Genomic DNA, 5,338 nt, shown 5'->3' with positions numbered 1-5,338 from the left:
GCCACTCCCTTCTGGCCTGTAGAGTTTCCACTGAAAAATCAGCTGATAACCTTATGGGGATTCCTTTGTATGTTATTTTTTGTTTTTCTCTTGCTGATTTTACTATTTTTTCTTTGAATTTAATTTTTGTTAGTTTGATTAATATGTGTCTTGATGTGTTTCTCCTAGGGTTTATACTGTTTGGGACTCCCTGTGCTTCCTGGACTTGGGTGACTATTTCCAATACCATGGTAGGGAAGTTTTCCACTCTAATCTCTTCAAATATTTTCTCAGACACTTCCTTTTTCTCTTCTTCTTCTGGGACCCCTATAATTCGAATGTTGGTGCATTTAGTGTTGTCCCAGAGATCTCTGAGATTGTCTTCAGTTCTTTCCATTCTTTTTTCTTTATTCTGCTCCTCAGCACTTATTTCCACCATTTTGTCTTCCAGCTCACTTATTCGTTCTTCTGCCTCAGTTATTCTGTTATTGATTCCTTCTAGTGTATTTTTCGTTTCATTTATTGTGTTGTTCACCTCTGTTTGTTTGTTCTTTAGTTCTTCTAGATCTTTGTTAAACATTTCTTGTATTTTCTCAATCCGTGCTTCCATTCTATTTCTGAGGTTCTGGATCATCTTCACTATCATTACTCTGAATTCTTTTTCAGGTAGATTGCCTATTTCATCTTCATTTATTTGGCCTTGTAGGTTTTTACCTTGCTCCTTCATCTGTGACATATTTTTTTGCTGTCTAATTTTTTTTTTTTATGAGTCGAATTATGTTTCTGTTTTACTGGTTGTTTGGCCTGAGGCTTCCAATAGTGGAGTTTGTAGGCTATTGGGTAGAGCTTGGTCTTGGTGCTGAGACGAGGACCTCTGTGAGACCTCACTCTGATGAATATTCCCTGGGGTCTGAGGTTCTCTCTTAGTCCAGTGTTTCGTACTTGGAACTCCCACCGCAGGAGCTTCCTCCTGACCCTGGGCTCATGAATCAAGATCTTGCAAGCCATGGGGTGGCAAAAAAAAAAAAAAAAAGAGAACAATAGCATAGTAAAAAATAAAATTAGACTAGGAAACTAACAGGTATGTTAGAAAGAATATAAAAATAAAAACGTAGATGAATCAACAACTGGAAGGTACATCAGTACCACAATAGTAAAAAAGAAGAGTAGGGGCTTCCCTGGTGGTGCAGTGGTTAAGAATCTGCCTGCCAATGCAGGGGACATGGGCTTGAGCTCTGGGCTGGGAAGATCCCATGTGCCCTGGAGCAACTAAGCCCGTGTGCCACAACTACTGAGCCTGTGCTCTAGAGCCCACGAGCCACAACTACTGAAGCCCGTGTGGCACAACTAGTGAAGCCTGTGTGCCTGGAGCCCATGCTCCACAACAGGAGAAGCCACCACAATGAGAAGCCCGTTCACTGCAATGAAGAGTAGCTCCCACTTGCTGCAACTAGAGAAAGCCGAAGCACAGCAACAAAAACCCAATGCAGCCAAAAATAAATAAATAAATAAATTTATAAATTAGCACAGGGAGATCAGCTTGGTGCTTTGTGACCGCCTGGAGGGGTGGGATAGGGAGGGTGGGAGGGAGACGCAAAAGGGAGGGGATATGGGAACATATGTATATGTATAACTGATTAAATTTGTTATAAAGCAAAAAAAAAAGTGTAATAAAAAAATAAAAATAAACAAAATAAGATAAAAAAAATAAATTAATTAATTAATTTAAAAAAAAGAAAGAGGAAGACGGAAAAGAAAAAAAAATGGGCGGGGGGAGACCTTGGCTGTGGAGGGAGTGGCCTAAGCAAGGGTGGTGGGTGGGGCCGATGCTCAGGACCCACAGGGTGGAAAAGGCCTGGGGGCTGTGGGGGGAGGGGCTTAGGCTTAACGAACAGAAGGGGCCCATGTGTGGCCCCCACTGCTGGTCTCAGAGGGCGGGCGACCTCACCTGGGAGCCCAGCAGGCTTCCCGTGCCTGAGCGGATGGCACAATCGCTCTCTGCTCGTCTCCTGCTCCGCCTGGAGGGCCCCTCCCATCTGCCTCTCCTGATCTCCCCAGACTCCCTCCTCTGCCCCCAGGTCCCGTGCTACCTGTAAGGGGCTTTGGAGGTAGGTGGTACCGACCCGGGAGCTCAGCAGGCTCCCCGGCCTGAGTGGGCCAGGCGATTCCCTCCACTCCTCCCCCGCTCTTCCCAGAGCGTCCCTCCCACCTGCCTCTCCTGATCTCCCTGGCCTCGGGGGCACCGATCCTGTCTGGCCTCCACTTCTCGTCTCCCCTCAGTCCCCCTACATCCTACCGGTTCACTCTGGGGTTCCTCCCATCTCCTTGGGCATCAGAGTCCCCCACCAGCGGCTGGCAGGCGCCCTACTTGTGAGGAGACCTAACTGCATCTTCCCACATGGCCGTCTTGACTCCACCTCCCATTATACTCTTAAACTCAGCTTGTTCAGTTGCTTTAAAACCTTTGCACTGTTGGGTCTTTTCATTTGTGAACAGTCCATCCCATAATATATTCTGGTCTTTCAAAAATGTCTGTCCATAAGGTCTTATGGTGCTCTCTGTAGAAGTCATACCCATTTCTTGTTAAGTTTATTTGTAGATTCATTGTTTTAATTTTTATTAGGCAAGAGACCTGTTCTTTTCTATTACACACCTAATTGGTTTTTTAAAGTGTATAGAAAACTTGATATTTAAAAAAATGTTGACCTTGACTAGGACTCTCTTTATAGCTATTGTTTCAAATACGATGATCTATTTAAATGCTACTTTCTAAGGGAAGTTGTGCAGATTTTACAAGGCAGTGGAGCCCCAAACAGTCAGGCTTGCACACGTGATGAAGGAGTTGCATTGTGCAAAGCTGTAGGGCGAATGCAGGAAGCAGAGGGACTCCTTTTCGGAGGGAGGGGCTGGATGAGATGGGAGTTCACACTGGGAGACTGTGGCATAAATGTGTCCTCTGACGCCTGGTTCTCAGACGGGTCGGGATGGGAGGAGTGGAGGGAGCTGGGCACCCTGGGAGCAGGGAGATCAAGGTCCCCTCCAAAAGAGGAAGCTGGAAGCTGGGTGAAATCCCATCAGGTGATCGACTCCAGCTGTTCTGAAACACCCCAGTTGGTGGCTATGTTCAGGGCTCCAGAAGATCTAAAAAGCAGAAGGCTGACCAGTGCTGTGGTCCCCGTTTTAGAGATGGGGAAAGCCAGGCTGAGAGAGGGCACATCTCCTGTCCAGGGCAGCTGGGGGTGAACTCCACAGTGTCTGAGTGCAAAGTGCCTGCCACTGTCCCCACTCTGAGCCCCCTGCACACACAGACCCTGCAGCTGGTCACCATCGGAGTCCAGCTTTAAGGCTGCACTTCTCAGCGTTTGTTCAGTATGAAGAAGCCCTGGAGCACTTTCTAAACATGCAGACTTGCTTTTTTGATTCTAGAGACACTAATTCTGTGGGTCTGGGGGTAAAGCCCAGAGCTCTTCATTTCTAAAACACACCCCAGGTGATTTTGAGGATGGCACTTTAAGAAATACTGGGTGAATTTGCATTCTCTTTGACAATTTAAAAGTGGATTCTTAATTTGGCAGGTTAAATTGAAAGATAAGACAGATATGGCACATTAACCAAAAGATGCCTTATGTTTCAGAGAATTGCTATCTCGTTCATCTGAGCTGTGATAATAGTGATGCTACAAATGACAGGAATGAAATAAAGCACCTAGTGTGTGCAAGAGGGGATTTACAAGGACTGCAATAGATGTATAATTTGCCTACTTAGTAGTTGCCAAAAAGTGAGTTGACTTATAATAGGGCAATTTAAAAAATACCATGGAAAGAGGCAATGAATAAGGGATGCCAGGCGCCCACAGTGAGTGGGGCTTAAAATCAATCTTCTATCTCTTTGCACCGCTTGACCCACCCACCCACTAACTCTAGGCCACAGCAGAATATGGGCTCCTGTGACAGGCAGAGCCAGAGTGCGTGTGTCTGTACGTATGATGTGGTTTGGGTGTGTGGTATGTGTGTTTGTGGGGGGTATGTATCGTGTGTGTGTGTGTCTGTGTGTGTATGTGAGGTATGCCAGGGCCCATGGATTATGCTAATAAGTGTCATCCAGACTTGTCTAGAGACACTCAGTGGCCTTTCTCATCTTGGCTACATGCCAGTTGCTTCTGGTCTTAAAAAAAAATCAAAGAGAATTACATAAACATTCCATGCACAGCATAAATTATGGATGATTATTCAAATTTCTGCTTCTGAATGGAAAATAGTGCATATAAAACACTGCAGAGAAGAGGCTGAGTGAGGAGACAGATGTCTTGGAACAATCTAGAAGGCAAGGAAGAGCGGGTTGGAAAGCTGCCTGTAGCCATGGGATGATGAAATGGTGGGGTCAGAGGTCCCCTGGCATCAAATAGTCCTGCCTTGCCCCCCAACCCTCCCTGTGCCCGTCTGTGTGCTCCCCTGGGGTGGAGATGGACACCTGCCTGGGAATGTCTCCCCGCCTTCTGATCCGAGCCCCGCCTGCTGCAATGAGAGCCCCCAGCCCACCAGCACACGTCACTTACTTAACCGAAGATGCAGGGCTTTCTTCTCAAAAGTGTGGCTCTTGAGTGCGTGTGTTGGTGGTCATGAGGGTTCCGGGAACCAGACACTCTGGGTAGAGATTTTGACGGCTGCAGAGATGAGTGGGCAGCCCCACCCATCCTGCACCGCCTAGAGCATCACACAGGGGAAAATCCATTTGGAGACATCTCCGAGGACCAGAGGTCTGCTGTTGACACCTTAGAATTTATTTTCTCAGAGTATCTGGGATTGGGCTAAATTGATACATGGAACTTTCAAGTAACCATTATTTGCTACAATAGAACTGCACATGTCCTCCTCAACTAAATTCTCAAAGGCCAAAATTTAAATATGATTAACTATTACCATTTTCTTAATTGTTTTGGGTTTGTTTTTGTGTGTCTTTTTCTTCTGTGTTTCCCGCCTAGAGAGTTCCTTCAGCATTTGTTGTAAAGCTGGTTTGGTGGTGCTGAATTCTCTTAGCTTTTGCTTGTCTGAAAAGCTTTTGATTTCTCCTTCAAATCTGAATGAGATCCTTGCTGGGTAGAGTAATCTTGGTTGTAGGTTTTTCTCTCTCATCACTTTAAGTGTACCCTGCCATTCCCTTCTGGCTTGTAGAGTTTCTGCTGAAAAATCAGCTGATAACCTTATGGGGATTCCTTTGTATGTTATTTTTTGCTTTCCCCTTGCTGCTTTTACTATCTTTTCTTTGGATTTAATTTTTGTTAGTTTGATTAATGTGTGTCTTGTTGTGTTTCTCCTAGGGTTTATCCTGTATGGGACTCCCTGCACTTCCTGGACTTGGT

The sequence above is a fragment of the Hyperoodon ampullatus genome (assembly GCF_949752795.1).
Source record: "Hyperoodon ampullatus genome assembly, chromosome: 4".
NCBI lineage: Eukaryota > Metazoa > Chordata > Mammalia > Artiodactyla > Ziphiidae > Hyperoodon > Hyperoodon ampullatus.
The sequence above is the reverse complement of the archived record's forward strand: the minus strand, read 5'-3'. Positions refer to the sequence as shown.